This window comes from Pseudophryne corroboree, chromosome 11 (assembly GCF_028390025.1).
Source record: "Pseudophryne corroboree isolate aPseCor3 chromosome 11, aPseCor3.hap2, whole genome shotgun sequence".
In the NCBI taxonomy this organism is placed as follows: domain Eukaryota; kingdom Metazoa; phylum Chordata; class Amphibia; order Anura; family Myobatrachidae; genus Pseudophryne; species Pseudophryne corroboree.
The window spans coordinates 122,073,042-122,093,880 of NC_086454.1; the positions used below are offsets into that span (position 1 = coordinate 122,073,042).

The 20,839-nt window shown below is 50.2% G+C and overlaps 1 long non-coding RNA gene across 1 annotated transcript in view; it reads left to right on the top strand.

The window, feature by feature from the left end:
- Nucleotides 1-10,473: 10,473 nt before the first annotated feature.
- LOC134969075 (uncharacterized) overlaps nucleotides 10,474-20,839 on the top strand; it is a 34,051-nt gene continuing 23,685 nt past the window's right edge. Inside the window, exon 1 of the long non-coding RNA XR_010189399.1 lies at nucleotides 10,474-11,053. This is a non-coding gene — a long non-coding RNA (uncharacterized LOC134969075). The remainder of the gene's footprint in view (nucleotides 11,054-20,839) is intronic.

The following is a 20,839-nucleotide window of genomic DNA, read 5'->3' on the forward strand; positions in this document are numbered from 1 at the left end:
TAAATTATATTGTTATGTAATGGTCTATATGGCAACAACAGGTATGGATGGATAGTATACTTGACGACACAGAGGTAGGTAGAGCAGTGGACTACTGTACCGTGCTGCTATATATTATATACTGGTGGTCAGCAAAATTATGCACTGTCCTCCTACTATATATACACTGCGCAAAACTTAAATGCACCACAGGTATGGATGGATAGTATACTTGACGTCACAGAGGTAGGTAGAGCAGTGGACTACTGTACCGTACTGCTATATATTATATACTGGTGGTCAACAAAATGATGCACTGTCCTCCTACTACTGCGTACAGCAACTAAAATGCACCACAGGTATGGATGGATAGTATACTTGACGACACAGAGGTAGGTACAGCAGTGGCCTACTGTACCGTACTGCTATTTATTATATACTGGTGGTCAGCAAAATTATGCACTGTCCTCCTACTACTGCGCACAACAGCTAAAATGCACTAGTATACTTGACGACACAGAGGTAGGTAGAGCAGTGGACTACTGTACCGTACTGCTATATATTATATTCTGGTGGTCAGCAAAATTATGCACTGTCCTCCTACTACTGCGCACAACAACTAAAATGCACCACAGGTATGGATGGATAGTATACTTGACGTCACAGAGGTAGGTAGAGCAGTGGACTACTGTACCGTACTGTTATATATTATATAAACATCCTAGTGATATTTGGTGGACCCCTTCTTTCTAAGTACAACATTCGTTACCTCTAATACCAAGAAATAAAGACACGGAGACTTGAATTTGGCAGAAAAATTGCTAGCTATTTATTTGACCCTAACCATAGCAAACCTGTAAATGAAAACTTTGTTAAGATGCCGATTCAGCCGGCATATGGTGGCAGAAAAAAGAACGGCTCTATTGAACTGACGCTAACCTTAAAATGCTAAAATCAAAACCATCCTACTTTAACTACAAACTATCAAAACGGTAATAGGTGCTAGCTCAACCCCCACAGTGACTACCCACCCTGATGGGTGCCCTGCCTCTGCCTCCCGGAAGGGTGGTCGAGCGGCCAATAAGTCGATGGAGGTGAGTGCACCTAAACCACATCAAACTGTAAATCACTACAGCTTACCATACAACTACAAACTGCCGTTCTTTTCCGCCAATAAATAGCCAACGATAAAACCAGCCAACAATTCAACGCCAAGGCACTCCGTGCCAGAACCTCTACCAACAGGGCGGGAGGGCGGGAAGGCAATTCACCAACAAGAGAGAAACAAAATGGCCTATCCTTCCCTATATATACTAACCCTCCCCTTTTTCCAAGGGCTGTACTTTCCTTCCAGCTAGATCCACCCCTCACAAGATGTTTAACTCATTCCTTTCCTATGCAGTCAATTCTCTCTCCTAAACATCCTAGTGATATTTGGTGGACCCCTTCGTTCTAAGTACAACATTCGTTACCTCTAATACCAAGAAATAAAGACACGGAGACTTGAATTTGGCAGAAAAATTGCTAGCTATTTATTTGACCCTAACCATAGCAAACCTGTAAATGAAAACTTTGTTAAGATGCCGATTCAGCCGGCATATGGTGGCAGAAAAAAGAACGGCTCTATTAAACTGACGCTAACCTTAAAATGCTAAAATCAAAACCATCCTACTTTAACTACAAACTATCAAAACGGTACTAGGTGCTAGCTCAACCCCCACAGTGACTACCCACCCTGATGGGTGCCCTGCCTCTGCCTCCCGGATGGGTGGTCGAGCGGCCAATAAGTCGATGGAGGTGAGTGCACCTAAACCACATCAAACTGTAAATCACTACAGCTTACCATACAACTACAAACTGCCGTTCTTTTCTGCCAACAGCGAAAGACTCCTCCCCAGAGTCTTCGCACTGCCACCATAACCTCACCCTAACTCCTGCAACACTAGGAACAGATCCTCCAGAAAAAGCATCATCCCCTCATTGGATAGATGCACACCATCAGGCCGAAAAAGGTGACTGTCTCGGAACCGAATCCTAGGGTGGCGAACTACCTTGCCTCCGTGGGACAGCACCCACTTCGCCACCGCCCCATTCACCTTCTTTCTGGCCTCATCAATCAGGCGACCGTCCGCCACACCTCGCCAACTCAACCTTGGCACCATCAAGGAGAACACCAATACACAATTGGTCCATGCTGCGGCCACAATTGCCAGATTCTGTATCATGGCCCACTGCATCTCCAAAGATGCCCTCTTTCCCAGGTCGTTGCCACCTAAATGGACAACCAACACCCTAGGGACTCCATGCTTGCTGGCCTGACTGACTAGTCTACTCCTCAAATCCGTCCACATCATCCCTCGCCAACCAAGCCAACGAACTCCTTGAGCCCTAGGAAACATTTTAGCCCCCTCCGAGGCCAAAAACTTGGCGGCCCAATACACATAAGAGTGGCCAACCACCCAAATAGACAAGTCATCTTCAAACCAACCTGAAGAGGAGGAAAAGGGGTTAAAATTGGTTACTAATTGTCTAATACCATCGTTTATTAAATGCATTAACCTGAAGGATCTGCCAAAAAAGAAAATTTTAATTTTAGTTGTTGTAGAAGTCACGGCCTAGCCGATCTGCACAAGCTTCTAGCCAATTTGAAGCAGAACATAAACACACAATGGGAAAAATCAAATTAAAATAAGAAAATAAACGGGGGGGGGGGGGATATCAGCCATGGAAAATCCCGCCGCCGCAGCCGACGTCGCAGCCCCTATGCGGAAGGAATGCGTCCCGAACGCAGCGTGTGGAAGGCCCAAGCTCGCCAGACAGCGCCCCAGCATCCAACTAAATTGATACTTCGTCACCGGCAGCCCATCATAATGCAGCAGCCATGACCCCCGACCGTCGGGCCGTACTGCCTCATATTGCACTGCCAACCTTACTGGGCAAATGCTCTCCTCAAGTGCCGGAACCAAGGTGACCCATCGACCTCTCCCCACTTGGTCCGTCTTAGAGCGACGCAATCTGCATAGCAAGGACCTCTCACCCACCACCACGTCCCCGACCAGCATGCGCGAATCTGCTCGCTTAGAAGGCGCTACCAATACCGAAACCCTAAAGGCCCCGTGGTAGGCCATTGAGAACGCCAAACTGAACAACAGCGACTCAAACATGGACGACGCCTCCAACCGCCCTGATGACAGCCGGCAACAAAGCCGCATCAATGGGCCGCCTCCTGTCAGGTGGCGTCGGCGCGACTCGCGCCCATCCTTTCATCGCCTTCAGCAGAATCCCGCTTTTTGTCACGTAAGGGACGCCTTCTATTCTGCTGAAAAACGAAATGCCAGCCAAGTACCGGGATACCACTGCTCTGGACCTACCCGAAACATACAGCTGCCAAATAAAAGAAAGCATCATCCGATGCCCGCTCTTACCTTGCTGATTTCGTCCTCGAACAAACCCCTCCCACTCGCTCCAAGCTTGTCCGTAAGCCTTAAGCGTGGTTGGCGCGACTGACCGCAATGCTAGACCCTCCAGTCCGGCCCGATCATCTGCCAAACATAACCGGGACAATGAAAACCATGTTCGTCGGCCTCGGGTGCCAACAACCAAAACCTTTCCCACTGCCCTCGCGACAAAGCGTCGGCAATCCCGTTCTCCAGACCAGGTACATGCTGCGCGCGGAACCACAAGTTCCTACGTAGGCATGTCAATAGCAACTGCCCCAGCACCCTCAGAACCACCAGCGACTTCGCCCTCTGGTTATTTATCGCATGCACCACGCCCAGATTGTCACATCTAAACAAGATGCTGCGATGAGCCAGCCGATCGCCCCAGACCTCCAGCGCCACCATAATGGGAAAAAACTCCAGAAGCAAAAGGTCCTTAGTTAAACCTTCGCGATGCCACTCCGCCGGCCATGAGGCCACGCACCAAGATCCCTCCAGATAGCAACCGAATCCTGAGGCACCCGCTGCGTCGGTGAACAGCTGCAACCTAGCGCTGTCCACCGTTGGCGCCTGCCATATACACACCCCGTGGAAGTCCTCCAGGAACGAGGCCCATACGGCCAAATCCCTCTTAATCTCGGAGGACAATCGCACGAAATGGTGTGGTCTGGCACACCCCGCAGTCGCCCTTTCTAGCTTCCTGCAGAAAACCCTGCCCATCGGGATTACCCGACAAGCAAAGTTCAACATGCCCAGCAAGGACTGCGCCTGCCGCAGCGTGACCTTACGCGACCCCTCGAACCGGCAAATAGCGTCGCGGAGCTTCACCACCTTGTCCCGAGGCAGCCGACACGATCCTGCCACAGTGTCAATCTCAATCCCCAAAAAGGACAAACAGGAGGCCGGTCCCTCTGTTTTATCCTCGGCCACGGGAACGCCGAAGTGGAAAAACAGAGCTCGGATGCTGAAAAGCAAGTCGCCGCACCGTGAAGAATTTGCCGGACCCGCACACAGGAAGTCATCGAGGTAATGGGCGACCCCGTGACCCCCTGACGAAGACTCCACGCACCAATGTAGAAACGTGCTAAACCGTTAGAAAAACGAGCATGAAACAGAACATCCCATAGGCAAACATTTGTCGATGAAATACTCCGCTCCTATCCGAAAACCCATAAAACGGAATGAGTCCGGATGTAACCGAAAGGCGGACTCAACATCAATCTTAGCCATGAGGGCCCCAGTCCCGTAACTGCGGACCAGCTCCAACGCCTCGTCAAACGACTGATACACCACCGAGCACTGAGCCGGCGGTATCGCGTCATTGATTGACGCCCCCGACGGGTAAGAAAGATGCTGAATGAGCCGAAAAGCGCCTGGAGTCTTCTTGGGAACCACCCCCACTGGGGAGATGACCAAACCATCCACCGGGGGTGAAATAAACGGTCCCTCCATCCTGCCCAACCTGACCTCCTTATCCACTTTCTCCCGCAGCACCAACGGCAAGGCTCGGGCAGACTGGAGGTTCCGCTGGGCCCGAACCGACACCTCGCTCGCAACAGGCAAGCGGAAACCAAAACGAAAACCGGAAAACAGAAATTTCGCATCCGCCCTATTTGGATACCAATCCAACCACTTGCCCATCGTATCCAACTTAATTGGCGTTGGAGCTCTGCGGAGCGCTCCCGCCCGCGGCCTGTCTTGGGTAAGTTTGCTTACCCCTGGCACCCTGACGACTGCCTTTGAAGCAGGAGGAGGCTGGGTGGGATCCGCCACATTGCAAGCACAAGTGTCGAAAACGACACTGCTTGCCGAAGGAACAGGCCGCGTTGTTAAACGCGAAACATTTTCCTTTTGAGCCGGCTTGCCCCCCTGCACGGACGCAGAGCCGGCCTTAGGCATAGGCAAACTAGGCAATTGCCTAGGGCATTTGGTATGCTTAGGGGCACCAGCAGCTTCTGCTGATTAAAATGATATGCGGCATGCCTATATTCTGTGTGTGACTGCGGCTGTATCTGCATACGAAATGCTATGTTACAGTGTATTCCTGAAAATCACTGTACTATAGCATTTCATATGCAGATACAGCCGCAATTGCACACAGAATATAGGCATGCTGCATATCATTTTAATCAGCAGAAGCTGCTTGTGCATCCTAGCCACATAGTAATGCAAATAATATGATGCATTTTCATAAACAAAAGGCGCCCGACGTTAGCAGAGCTGCCAGCTGACTCATGCCAGGCATCTCCTGCAGAACCAGTGGCGGTGCTAGGGGGCACCAGCCAAAATCTTGCCTAGGGCATCATATTGGTTAGGGCCGGCTCTGCGTGACAGACGGCCGACCTACCTGGCTTGGCCGATCCGCCGTCCACGCCGGACCCGTGGGCGGACGACCCTGCACGGTGCCCGTCCGCTCCCGCGTTCCGGGGCTCCTTAGCCTGTTGCGAAGCCCGAGTGACTTTGAGCCAGACTTCCACGTCCTTGCACCCAAAGTCCATGACCTGTAACCCGTCCTGCTTCTCCCTGAACTCCTGGTCATACCTACGCCACTTAGAGCCCGAAGATGTGCGCTGCATGTCGTGTATGAGATGCAGGTACCGAATGATGTTCATGTGCTCGTCCGGCCTATCTTCCATGTAACAAGCCGCGAAGACCCAAAAACCGGCCAGCCAGTTGTCGAAGGTACGGAAGGCCTCGGCCCCGATGCCCTTCTTTGCTGCCGCCGACTTATACTCCTTCTTCGCATCCTTTGTCAAGACGAACACATCCACGAAGTCCCCCCTGCGAATCTTCCTATGGCAGCTATCCCTCAGCCCCCGCATAACGGCAGTGTAGTCGCAGCGCACCACCCCTGGCAAATCGCGGCGTTTCTTGGCCCTGCGAGCTTCCTCACTAAGCCGCTTGCGCCTCTTCCGCCTATTCTGCTGCCCCGCCGCCCTTTGGCGAATTTCGTCGCATGCTTCTTCGCCCTAGTCGTACTACTGACTTCGGACGCCGGCGACGACAGAGAAGAGGAAGAGGAGGAAGAGGAAAAGCTGCGAGAACTAGAGCTCGTGGAGGAGCCCGATACCGACTGTACCACCTCACCTGATATCGTCGACTGCCCCGACACGGAATCCTCCGGCGTGGCAAAACCGACGTCTTCTTCCTCGGACTCCGCCATCTCCACTTCACCGCGATCCCCTGCAGAAGAGAAAGGAGTGAAGGACCCAAAAAGCACTCGCGGCGCATGCCGAGCAACTCGTGAGGAGGGCATCTCCGCCGCGCGTCCCTGCCCGTCCTGTCCCGGGCAATGATCCAGGTCCGCGGCGGCCGCCCCGAGCTCCCGGCAAGCGCGGGCAACTCGCTGCGCCGCCCGCACACCGGACCCACCTGCCACTGCCGGCATGCTGGAGCTTGCAGCTACCCCCGGGGATGCAGCCGCGGCCAACGGCCCTAATGCCGCCACCACCGTGGCCAATGCCGACGCCAGCGTTCCGGAGGGGTCCTGACCGCCCCAAAACCCGGCGCCGGATACCGAGGGACCCCCAGCCGGGGCCCGCGCGCGCCTACCCGCATGACGCCCTACAAGCGTCAACTGGGACCCCAACGTCTGCCGTCCCGTCTGTCCTGGCGGGGGAAAGAGGGCGCCCCTGACCGACTGCGAACCAGTCCCCCACCAAACTCCGCCTCTATCGGGGGGCTGGCTGTCGGTGCCCGCGCTGCCCTCGCTTTCTGAACCTACACTCGCCCCCTCCCCTTGCAGACCGGAGCCAACTCCGCCCGCTGGGAGGGAGCTGCGGCGAGACCGGTTAGCGGCCGCAGCAGCCCTGCGGCCACTAACCCATTCCCTGTCCCCCCTCCTCCCCCGCAAGCCGCTGGATTCCGGCTCCAGGGGAGTGAGCTGGGGAGACAGAGAGACGTGCGGCGCCGCTGCGCGCGCACGTGCGCGAACGGCGCCGCCTGCCGTGAGCACGGGCTCGCGCGCACCTCGTGCGCGCGCCCCGACTCTTTGCGCCGCTAAATCCCCGTGGTCCCCACTAACAATCCCCCTTGTATGCACTGCCCTGCTGCCAACATGCGGAGCGCTGCCTCCCCTCCCCCCCCCCCCGCCCTCCCGCCAGACTCCGGCTGCAGGGAAGCGAGTTGGGGAGACAGGGAGGCTGGCGGCGCCGCTGCGCGCTCTCGTGCGCGAACGGTGCCGCCGGAAGCGAGCGTGGGTGCGTGCGCACCTCGTTCGCGCGTCCCGCCTCTTCCCGCCCGCGAGCTCCCGGCTGCATCCTCCTGTTGAACTGCCGCGCGAGGCCCAGCGACAGACCTCGCGCGGCTCGCAGCCGTCTCCCGCCTGGCCCCTCCACACTGCCTCGGCGAGGGGGACATAATGGGAGCCAAGTGCGGCTCCACCGACGGGCGCCCACCGCCGCGTGCATGCGCGCGCCCGCGATCGCCCGACACCAGCACCTCTTCTGCCGCGCTCGGAGGTGAGGGCTGCCGCCCTTCCACCCCCGGGCGGCCTGCCCGGACCTCCGGCCTACCCCGCTGCTCGCGCCCTTCCGGCAAAGCCGGCCTGGCCCCCAGCGGCATGGCTGACCCGGTCCGCCGCCCTGCGTCCCTGCCCGAGCCTGTGGAGGCACCAGGGGACGGGGCCCCGTCCCCCAGGCCAGCCACCCCTTCCCCGGGCCCAGCCCCACCGCCAGATGCGCGGTACCGAGCTGGGATCCCGGCGGAACGACGAGGGCGGGTAGTCATGGTGTAATATAGAGGAATGCAGGGGAGAGCTCGCAGTTAAAAATCACTGGGAATGCACTCAAAATTGGGAAGCCTGCTATGCAGCACTCACCCACACCAAGGTAGGCAATTCACCAACAAGAGAGAAACAAAATGGCCTATCCTTCCCTATATATACTAACCCTCCCCTTTTTCCAAGGGCTGTACTTTCCTTCCAGCTAGATCCACCCCTCACAAGATGTTTAACTCATTCCTTTCCTATGCAGTCAATTCTCTCTCCTACTGGTGGTCAGCAAAATTATGCACTGTCCTCCTACTACTGCGCACAACAACTAAAATGCACCACAGGTATGGATGGATAGTATACTTGACTACACAGAGGTAGGTAGAGCAGTGGCCTACTGTACCGTACTGCTATATATTATATACTGGTGGTCAGCAAAATTATGCACTGTCCTCCTACTACTGCGCACAACAACTAAAATGCACCACAGGTATGGATGGATAGTATACTTGACGACACAGAGGTAGGTAGAGCAGTGGACTACTGTACCGTACTGTTATATATTATATACTGGTGGTCAGCAAAATTATGCACTGTCCTCCTACTACTGCGCACAACAACTAAAATGCACCACAGGTATGGATGGATAGTATACTTGACGACACAGAGGTAGGTAGAGCAGTGGACTACTGTACCATACTGATATAATACTGGTGGTCACTGGTCAGCAAAATTCTGCACTGTCCTCCTACTATATACTACAATGCAGCACAGATATGGAGCGTTTTTCAGGCAGAGAATGTATAATACTGGTGGTCACTGGTCAGCAAAACTCTGCACTGTCCTCCTACTATATAATACTGGTGGTCCCCAGTCCCCACAATAAAGCACACTGAGCACAGATATTTGCAGCACACTGAGCACAGATATGGAGCGTTTTTCAGGCAGAGAACGTAGATATTTTCAGCACACTGAGCACAGATATTTGCAAGCACACTGAGCACAGATATTTGCAGCACACTGAGCACAGATATTTGCAGCACACTGAACACAACTGAGAGAACGCTGCACGTCCTCTCCCTATCATCATAGCCGGTCATAACCAATATGATGCCCTAGGCAAGATTTTGGCTGGTGCCCCCTAGCACCGCCGCTAGTTCTGCAGGAGATGCCTGGCATGAGTCAGCTGGCAGCTCTGCTAACGTCGGAGCGCCTTTTGGTTATGAAAATGCATCTTATTTGCAGTACTATGTGGTTAGGATGCACAAGCAGCTTCTGCTGATTAAAATGATATGCAGCATGCCTATATTCTTTGTGCAACTGCTGCTGTATCTGCATACGAAATGCTACATTACAGTAATTTCCAGGAATACACATTTCGTATGCAGATACAGCCGCAGTCACACACAGAATATAGGCATGCCACATATCATTTTAATCAGCAGAAGCTGCTGGTGCCCCTAAGCATACGAAATGCCCTAGGCATTTGCCTAGTTTGCCTATGCCTAAGGCCGGCTCTGCCTATCATCTCCAATGCACGAGTGAAAATGGCGGCGACGCGCGGCTCCTTATATAGAATACGAATCTCGCGAGAATACGACAGCGGGATGATGTTCGGGCGCGCTCGGGTTAACCGAGCAAGGCGGGAAGATTTGAATCTGCCTCGGAACCGTGTAAAATGGGTGAAGTTCGGGGGGGTTCGGATTCCGAGGAACCGAACCCGCTCATCACTAATTATTATATTATATAAGGCAGGTGACTGGTACATTTAAATCATACCTCCCAAATGTCCCGATTTTCACAGGACAGTCCCGTTTTTTTTGGGACTGTCCCAGTGTCCCGCGGTGGGGGTGGGGGGGGTAGGGCAGTTGGGAGGCTCCTGTCACTGCTGCTCTGCGAGCAGCGTAAGGACGGCCATCGACCATCGATGATTCATAATCGATAGTCTATTTACCATCGATGGGGAAGTACCAGATGGTTTCATGCCATCGATGGTAAAGAGCTATCAAATAATTTTTTTATTTTTTCTCTAGGGTGCCAGGGACACCGAGCACAGCGTTTATTCACAGGTGACAGAGGGAGAGTGACGGCAAAAGGGGTCATGACTCGCGACCGAGGCTCTGCCGCAAGGCCACGCCCCCATTCACATAGACCACGCCCTTTTTGGACGTGCATGCCATTGTTCCTCTTTGGACTTTCAAAAAGCTGGGATGTATGCTTAAGTGGATATAAGGACACCATACAATAGAATATAATCATTTTGTAGAATTAATTTTTAATAGTTTAATTATTTTGGTGCTTCAGCACAATACACTGCAAGCCAGTTCCATGTTTGCACTTTTATGCAAACTGTATGATTTTAATTTTTTCCCCAATCTTTGTGCCGGGATGCAGAATTATTAAAGCCGCCCTGCAACATGTATTTTCTATGTCAGGCTGTCACGCTGCTGCCGTACGTGACGTTACCGGTGTGGTCGCACGCACTGAGTCTGGGCCTAGTAAATTCTATCACTTAGCAACGGTTGCCATGGAGGCCGTGACGTAGGCTGACATCACTAATCCTGAGTCATGCTTTCTTTCCCCTTGTACACTGACAAGGTCACGTCCATTTTGAGGAAAAAGGGTGACTTTATCACCTTAATGTAACTGCCGACTAGTGGGTTTATCGTGCTTTAGAAACTGTTTAATGTATTTCCACCCGATAATGATTCTTGCTTTTCTCTCGGTTTCATCTGAACAAAAGAAATGTGATATCTCTCCCCCACGGCCTCTCTGTAATGGTACGTTCCAAACGGCCTTTCTTCCTAGTACGTGATTGGATAATCCGTCCTCTCTGCCCCCACTCTTCCCTGCAGTGGAGAGTGAGGCATTGTGGGAAACTCCCAGGCTGGTCCCTGCAGAGCATCCTTTGAGCTGCAGAAAGGTACTGCATTTATTTATATCTGATTTACTGATAGCATATAGTACCCTTAGTTACATTAGTAATATTATTATATGCATTAATAGCATTTCACACACATACACATTATATTATTAGAACATAGTTTGACATTTTATTTAATGATTTCATCATATTATTATGCTAAGATTAGTAACTATATCATATTTACTAGGCTTGAGCAACACAATGCTGTTCCAATAGTCCACAGATTGCCTGATTATTCTTGCTCATCATCCACTGTTGCAAAGTGTTTCCTACGTCTGTCCAAACATGGGGAACATTTTATAAAGATTGCAAAGTGCAAAATATGAATAACATTATCACCTACCATGGGTAGAATATGCTGAAAATGTTAATGCAAGAGAAAAAGCAAACTTAGATGTTTTATCTTTTATGATAATATAAGAAGGATTAATGTTTAGTATTCTATAAATAACTGCAAATATTAGTAAGCTGGAGTCTATTTTTTTTTAAACTAGGAATACTGACATGCAAGCTATTACTTTAAGTAGTCTTCAAGAGCCTTCACTGCAATGTTGATTTTACTGTCAGTTTAGATCAAACATATGATTGAACAGTGACCAGTTAGTGTACAAAACAAAATAGTAAAAACTCTATAAACAAGACTGATTAAGCTTCCCTTCCTATAGCTTTCCAAACCAGTGCCACATACTAATCATCAAGGACTGCCTAGCCCTGGCAGTGTTAGCTAAGTTATGAAGCATCCCTGGTAGGGGGAAGGGCACTGGCAGAGGTGACTTTGCGGTAGCTGCGGTTTACAGACGGCTGCATAACAACACAAACCCTGCATGTGCTGGATGATTTGCAGCACCTAGTGTTTGACATGCAGGTCCTTCTGACACATCCGTGGGTAATGGCTTCTTATTAGTATTCTCAGACAAAGTAATGTGAGGTGAGCTGGATTTCAGTATGCTTGGCCATCATATTGTGACTGCACACTAAATGAGGCTGCTTTTATACTGCAGCTGTGAAATTACAGCCTCTGGGAGGTGTCCTCTAAATGATAATCTAGACACTAGGAAAAAGCATCGCTTGTAATGTCTCACTTATCTGAGTCTAAACATGAATGTATGTTTCTTTTTACTGCAGTATTGTTATCTAAGTACATGTTTTATAGCTCTTTGTATTAACTTGGTTATGAAATCATGGTTTCTTGTAGTGGTTGCATTAGTTAAAATGTATCCATGAGTTTAGACCAAGGGTGTAGCCACCACAGGTGCAGGCAGTGCAGCTGCTACGATGCCCAGAATTGAAAGTGGCCCACCTTCCCTGTCACAGTTACATGTGTTATGTAGACAGGAGTAGCTACCATAGGTGCAGGGAGTGCAGCTACTGAGGGGCCCAGAGCTGAGATGGGTCCACCTTCACCTTCCCTGTCACAGTTACATGTGTTATGTAGATGGGAGTAGCTACCATAGGTGCAGGGAGTGCAGCTACTGAGGGGCCCAGAGCTGAGAGGGGTCCACCTTCACCTTCCCTACCACAGTTACATGTGTTATGTAGATGGGAGTAGCTACCATAGGTGCAGGGAGTGCAGCTACTGAGGGGCCCAGAGCTGAGAGGGGTCCACCTTCACCTTCCCTACCACAGTTACATGTGTTATGTAGATGGGAGTAGCTACCATAGGTGCAGGGAGTGCAGCTACTGAGGGGCCCAGAGCTGAGAGGGGTCCACCTTCACCTTCCCTACCACAGTTACATGTGTTATGTAGATGGGAGTAGCTACCATAGGTGCAGGGAGTGCAGCTACTAAGGGGCCCAGAGCTGAAAGGGGTCCACCTTCACCTTCCCTACCACAGTTACATGTGTTATGTAGATGGGAGTAGCTACCATAGGTGCAGGGAGTGCAGCTACTGAGGGGCCCAGAGCTGAGAGGGGTCCACCTTCACCTTCCCTACCACAGTTACATGTGTTATGTAGATGGGAGTAGCTACCATAGGTGCAGGGAGTGCAGCTACTAAGGGGCCCAGAGCTGAAAGGGGTCCACCTTCACCTTCCCTACCACAGTTACATGTGTTATGTAGATGGGAGTAGCTACCATAGGTGCAGGGAGTGCAGCTACTAAGGGGCCCAGAGCTGAAAGGGGTCCACCTTCACCTTCTCTGTCACAGTTACATGTGCTATATACATTTTACATCAGTAGATACATAAGGGCCCTTACAAACTTTTGCCTTTGTGCCTACAATATATCTAGTTATGCCCATGGCCTTGATCATTGTGATGTGGTATAAAATGAACTGAAGGGCATTATACTGTTACATAATATGAACTGTGGGCACTGTAATGTGGCACAATATCAAGTGGAGGCACTGTAATGGGGCATAATATGAACTGGGGCACTGTATGTCATAATGAGAATTGGGGATACTGTGATACATAATGTGTACTGGCAGCTCTACAGTGTGACATAATGTTAAACAGGGCATTACTATGGGGCATATGATTCATAAAATAAACTAGTGCACTACTATGGGGCATAACATTAATTAAGGCTCTACTATGGCTCAGAAAATCAACTAGCGTACTATCACGGGGCATACAATTTACAACTGCTGCAGATAGGTGCACCTCTAGAAGCATTTAGACAGGGGCCCCTTCAAAATATTGCTATGGGGCCCACAAATTTCTGGCTATGCCCCTGGTTTAGACCAGTGTGTGGGCAGGGCAGAGATGCTTTTCCTCTAGTCCCAAGTTTTAGAAACCCCATGGTTTCCTAGGCAACTTACTGGGCCCACGTTTTAGAGACCTACTGGATTCCTAGGCAACTTACTAGTTTGGGGCACCTCTACATTTTTCAAAAAGACAAAACATAAAAATGGGTTAGGGTATTGTGGGAAACTCAGGGGCAATTCAGTCTTAGGCAGTGCGCCTCTGAACATCACTGCAATGTTTGGTCACACACATTTCTGCTTATTATAATAGCTAAACATCTATTGAGTAATATTGCTGGTGCCCATGATGTCCTGTTCCAGAACTTTGCATCACAGCTGAGTTGCCAAATGAGTTGCCCTGTTTGTGTTTACTGGACCCTAAGCAAGAGTATAGATGATAAGGTAATCGGTATAGAAGGTTCATGGACCAGATTTTCAACTGTTTCCTATAACTGGGATATTTTTTTTTTTTCAGTGATGACATTTTATATATGACTAATAATTTAATGAAAAATGTTGGAGGCCTCCAGAATATCTGCTGCCCTCAGTAATGTGTAGTGTAGTATTCATAAACATTGTATGCCACTGTTGTTACATTTCCATTCTATAATTGTCAAGTGGAGATACAGAGCCGGCATAGGCAAACTAGGCAAATGCCTAGGGCATTTGATATGCCATGGGGCACAAGCAGCTTCTGCTGATTAAAATTACATGCAGCATGCCTATATTCTGTGTGTGACTGCGGCTGAATCTGCATTTGAAATGCTACATTACAGTGTATTCCTGGAAATTACTGTAATGTAGCATTTCGTATGCAGATACAGCCACAGTCGCAAACACAATACAGGCACAACAAATATTATTTTAATCAGCAGAAGCTGCTTGAGGACACAGTATGTATCCAAACGAGGCAAAGGTCACAGTGTTGGCGGCCATGTGATTTCTGTGTGCGGGTGGTTGGTTGTGCAGTAGTGTTCGGCATATGTGTAAGGGGCATTATGTGTGTCATGTGTATGAATGCATTAATAATGTGCGGCATATGTGTAAGGGACATTATGTGTATAAGGGCATTAATAAAGGTTGGCATAAAGGGGGCACCAGCCAAAATCTTGCCTAAGCCATCATATTGGTTAGGGCCGGCTCTGTGGAGGTATATCCGCTTCTTTCATCACTTTATCTCTTTCCAAGGCTTGAGACAGCTACCCTTCAGTCTGTTTTATTGTTTTCTAACTATGGGGCCTATTTACTAAGCCTTGGATGGCGATAAAGTGAACAGAGATAAAGTATCAGCCAATCAGCACCTAACTGTCATGTCACAGGTTTGGTTTGAAAAATGACAGGAGCTGATTGGCTGGTACTTTATCTCCGTTCACTTTATCTCCATCCAAGGCTTAGTAAATAGACCTCTTAGTCACGTACTGTATATTGTATGACTTTCTTATTATACCAGATTATTGAATGCAGTTTTAGCTAAACATGTATATGTCATGGCAGCTTTGTATTGCTTTCTGCACATAACAGAGGCAGATAGAAGACATTTAGCTACAGTATTGCCAACAATGTCTTCCAAGTAAGCTCCACCAAGTGAATTAATTCCTATTAGTACCATCATGCACAGTTATATATTAATAGATACAGTAAAAGCACTTGATGATCCCTGGGCGAGCACCAAGTTACAGAGTAATGGGACTCTGGTTAAAGTGCCACATAAAACATTGATTGAATTACAGTCGCATTCGGATGTCTACGGAATATTGGGATGATGCAATTTGTCAAATTACTTTTCTCTGACGTCCTAAGTGGATGCTGGGACTCCGTAAGGACCATGGGGAATAGCGGCTCCGCAGGAGACTGGGCACAACTAAAAGAAAGCTTTAGACTAACTGGTGTGCACTGGCTCCTCCCACTATGACCCTCCTCCAGACCTCAGTTAGAATCTTGTGCCCGGCTGAGCTGGATGCACACTAGGGGCTCTCCTGAGCTCCTAGAAGAGAAAGTATATTTAGGTTTTTTTATTTTCAGTGAGATCTGCTGGCAACAGACTCACTGCTACGAGGGACTAAGGGGAGAAGAAGCGAACCTACCTGACTGGAGATAGTTTGGGCTTCTTAGGCTACTGGACACCATTAGCTCCAGAGGGATCGAACACAGGACCAGACCTCGATCGTTCGGTCCCGGAGCCGCGCCGCCGTCCCCCTTACAGAGCCAGAAGCAAGAAGTGGTCCGGAAAATCGGCGGCAGAAGACCTCGGTCTTCAACAAGGTAGCGCACAGCACTGCAGCTGTGCGCCATTGCTCCTCATGCACACCTCACACTTTGGTCACTGATGGGTGCAGGGCGCTGGGGGGGGGGGGCTCCCTGAGCAGCAATATAAACACCTTGGCTGGCAAATCATCACAATATATAGTCCCAGAGGCTATATATGTGATAAATTACCCCTGCCAGAATTCCTGAAAAAAGCGGGAGAAGTCCGCCGGAAAAGGGGCGGGGCTAACTCCCTCAGCACACTGGCGCCATTTCTCCCTCACAGCTCCGCTGGAAGGATCGCTCCCAGGCTCTCCCCTGCAGTATAAAGCTACAAAGGGTAAAAAAGAGAGGGGGGGCACTAAATTTAGGCGCAGTATAACTTCTATAGCAGCTTTAAGGGGAAATAATTCAGTTAATCCCTGTATTATTATAGCGCTCTGGTGTGTGCTGGCATACTCTCTCTCTGTCTTCCCAAAGGGCTTTGTGGGGTCCTGTCCTCTGTCAGAGCATTCCCTGTGTGTGTGCGGTGTGTCGGTATGGCTGTGTCGACATGTTTGATGAGGAGGCTTATGTGGAGGCGGAGTAGATGCCTATAAATGTGATGTCACCCCCTGCGGGGCCGACACCTGAGTGGATGGTTATGTGGAAGGAACTACGTGACAGTGTCGACTCCTTACATAAAAGGTTTGACGACATACCAAATATGGGACAGCCGGCTTCTCAGCCTGTGCCTGCCCAGGCATCTCAAAAGCCATCAGGGGCTCTAAAACACCCGCTACCTCAGATGGCAGACACAGATGTCAACACGGATACTGACTCCAGTGTCGACGACGATGAGACTAATGTAACTTCCAATAGGGCCACACGCTACATGATTGAGGCAATGAAAAATGTGTTGCACATTTCTGATGTTACCCCCGGTACCACAAAAAAGGGTATTATGTTTGGAGAGAAAAGAACTACCAGTAGTTTTTCCTCCATCTGAGGAGTTAAATGAAGTGTGTGAAGAAGCGTGGGCTTCCTTCGATAAGAAACTAGTAATTTCTAAAAGGTTACTAATGACGTACCCTTTCCCGCCAGAGGATAGGTCACGTTGGGAAACATCCCCTAGGGTGGATAAAGCGCTTACACGCTTGTCAAAGAAGGTGGCACTACCGTCTCCGGATACGGCCGCCCTAAAGGAACCTGCTGATAGAAAGCAGGAGGCTATCCTGATGTCTGTATATACACACACAGGTATTATACTGAGACCAGCTATTGCTTCAGCATGGATGTGCAGTGCTGCAGCTACGTGGTCAGATTCCCTGTCGGAAAATATTGATACCCTAGACAGGGACACTATATTGCTAACCGTAGAGCATATTAAAGACGCAGTCTTATACATGAGAGATGCACAGAGGGATATTTGCCGGCTGGCATCTAAAATAAGTGCAATGTCCATTTCTGCCAGGAGAGGGTTATGGACTCGGCAGTGGACAGGTGATGCAGACTCAAAAAGGCACATGGAAGTTTTGCCTTATAAAGGTGAGGAGTTGTTCGGGGATGGTCTCTCGGACCTAGTTTCCACAGCAACTGCTGGGAAGTCTGCATTTTTACCCCATGTTCCCTCACAGCCAAAGAAAGCACCGTATTATCAGGTACAGTCCTTTCGGCCCCATAAGGGCAAGCGGGTTAAAGGCGCGTCCTTTCTGCCCAGAGGCAGAGGTAGAGGGAAAAAGCTGCAGCATACAGCCAGTTCCCAGGAGCAAAAGTCCTCCTACGCTTCCTCTAAGTCCACCGCATGACGCTGGGGCTCCACAGGTGGAGCCAGGTACGGTGGGGGCCCGTCTCAAAAATTTCAGCAATCAGTGGGCTCGCTCACGGGTGGATCCCTGGATCTTTCAAGTAGTATCTCAAGGGTACAAGCTGGAATTTGAGACGTCTCCCCCCCGCCGTTTCCTCAAATCTGCCTTGCCAACAACTCCCTCAGGCAGGGAGGCAGTGCTAGAGGCAATTCACAAGCTGTATTCCCAGCAGGTGATAGTCAAGGTGCCCCTACTTCAACAAGGACGGGGTTACTATTCCACAATGTTTGTGGTACCGAAACCGGACGGTTCGGTGAGACCCATTTTAAATTTTATATCCTTGAACACATATATAAAAAAATTCAAGTTCAAGATGGAATCGCTCAGGGCGGTTATTGCAAGCCTGGACGAGGGGGATTACATGGTATCACTGGACATCAAGGATGCTTACCTGCATGTCCCCATTTACCATCCTCACCAGGAGTACCTCAGATTTGTGGTACAGGATTGTCATTACCAATTCCAGACGTTGCCGTTCGGTCTATCCACGGTTCCGAGGGTCTTTACCAAGGTAATGGCCGATATGATGATACTCCTTCGAAAGAAGGGAGTTTTAATTATCCCGTACTTGGACGATCTCCTGATAAAGGCGAGGTCCAGGGAGCAGTTGTTAGTCGGGGTAGCACTATCTCGGGAGGTGCTACAACAGCACGGCTGGATTCTAAATATTCCAAAGTCACAGCTGGTCCCTACGACACGTCTACTGTTCCTGGGGATGGTTCTGGACACAGAACAGAAAAAAGTGTTTCTCCCGGAGGAGAAGGCCAAGGAGCTGTCATCTCTAGTCAGAGGCCTCCTAAAACCAAAACAAAACAGGTGTCGGTGCATCACTGCACGCGGATCCTGGGTAAGATGGTAGCTTCCTACGAAGCAATTCCATTCGGCAGGTTCCATGCAAGAACCTTTCAGTGGGACCTGTTGGACAAGTGGTCCGGATCGCATCTTCAGATGGACCAGGGTGTCTCTGCTGTGGTGGCTGCAAAGTGCTCATCTTCAAGAGGGCCGCAGATTCGGCATACAGGACTGGGTCCTGGTGACCACGGATGCCAGCCTTCGAGGCTGAGGGGCAGTCACACAGGGAAGAAACTTCCAAGGACTATGGTCAAGTCAGGAGACTTCCCTACACATAAATATTCTGGAACTGAGGGCCATTTACAATGCCCTAAGTTAGGCAAAACCCCTGCTTCAAAACCAGCCGGTACTGATCCAGTCAGACAACATCACGGCGGTCGCCCATGTAAACCGACAGGGCGGCACGAGAAGCAGGACGGCGATGGCAGAAGCCACAAGGATTCTCCGATGGGCGGAAAATCACGTGTTAGCACTGTCAGCAGTGTTCATTCCGGGAGTGGACAACTGGGAAGCAGACTTCCTCAGCAGGCACGACCTCCACCCGGGAGAGTGGGGACTTCATCCAGAAGTCTTCCAACTGATTGTAAACCGTTGGGAAAGGCCACAGGTGGACATGATGGCGTCCCGCCTAAACAAAAAGCTAGAAAGATATTGCGCCAGGTCAAGAGACCCGCAGGCGATAGCTGTGGACGCTCTAGTGACACCGTGGGTGTACCGGTCGGTTTATATGTTCCCTCCTCTTCCTCTCATACCAAAGGTACTGAGGATAATAAGGAGAAGAGGAGTAAGAACTATACTCATTGTTCCGGATTGGCCAAGAAGAGCTTGGTACCCGGAACTTCAAGAAATGATCTCAGAGGACCCATGGCCTCTGCCGCTCAGACAGGACCTGCTGCAGCAGGGGCCCTGTCTGTTCCAAGACTTACCGCGGCTGCGTTTGACGGCATGGCGGTTGAACACCGGATCCTGAAGGAAAAGGGCATTCCGGAGGAAGTCATTCCTACGCTGATTAAAGCTAGGAAAGAAGTAACCGCAAACCATTATCACCGCATATGGCGAAAATATGTTGCGTGGTGTGAGGCCAGGAAGGCCCCAACGGAGGAATTTCAGCTGGGCCGTTTCCTGCACTTCCTACAGTCAGGGGTGACTATGGGCCTAAAATTGGGTTCCATTAAGGTCCAGATTTCGGCTCTATCGATTTTCTTCCAGAGAGAACTGGCTTCACTACCTGAAGTTCAGACTTTTGTTAAGGGAGTGCTGCATATTCAGCCCCCTTTTGTGCCTCCAGTGGCACCTTGGGATCTCAACGTGGTGTTGGATTTCCTAAAGTCACATTGGTTTGAGCCACTTAAAACCGTGGAATTTAAGTATCTCACGTGGAAAGTGGTCATGTTGTTGGCCTTGGCTTCGGCCAGGCGTGTATCAGAATTGACGGCTTTGTCATGTAAAAGCCCTTATCTGATTTTCCATATGGATAGGGCAGAATTGAGGACTCGTCCCCAATTTCTCCCTAAGGTGGTATCAGCCTTTCATCTGAACCAACCTATCGTGGTGCCTGCGGCTACTAAAGACTTGGAGGCTTCCAAGTTGTTGGACGTAGTCAGGGCCCTGAAAATTTATGTTTCCAGGACAGCTGGAGTCAGAAAGACTGACTCGCTATTTATCCTGTATGCGCCCAACAAGTTGGGTGCACCTGCTTCAAAGCAGACTATTGCTCGCTGGATCTGTAGTACGATTCAGCTTACACATTCTGCGGCTGGACTGCCACATCCTAAATCAGTGAAAGCCCATTCCACGAGGAAGGTGGGCTCTTCTTGGGCGGCTGCCCGAGGGGTCTCGGCTCTACAACTTTGCCGAGCAGCTACTTGGTCGGGGTCAAACACATTTGCTAAATTCTACAAGTTTGACACCCTGGCTGAGGAGGACCTAGAGTTTGCCCATTCGGTGCTGCAGAGTCATCCGCACTCTCCCGCCCGTTTGGGAGCTTTGGTATAATCCCCATGGTCTTTACGGAGTCCCAGCATCCACTTAGGACGTCAGAGAAAATAAGAATTTACTCACCGGTAATTCTATTTCTCGTAGTCCGTAGTGGATGCTGGGCGCCCATCCCAAGTGCGGATTGTCTGCAATACTTGTATATAGTTATTGTTTAAC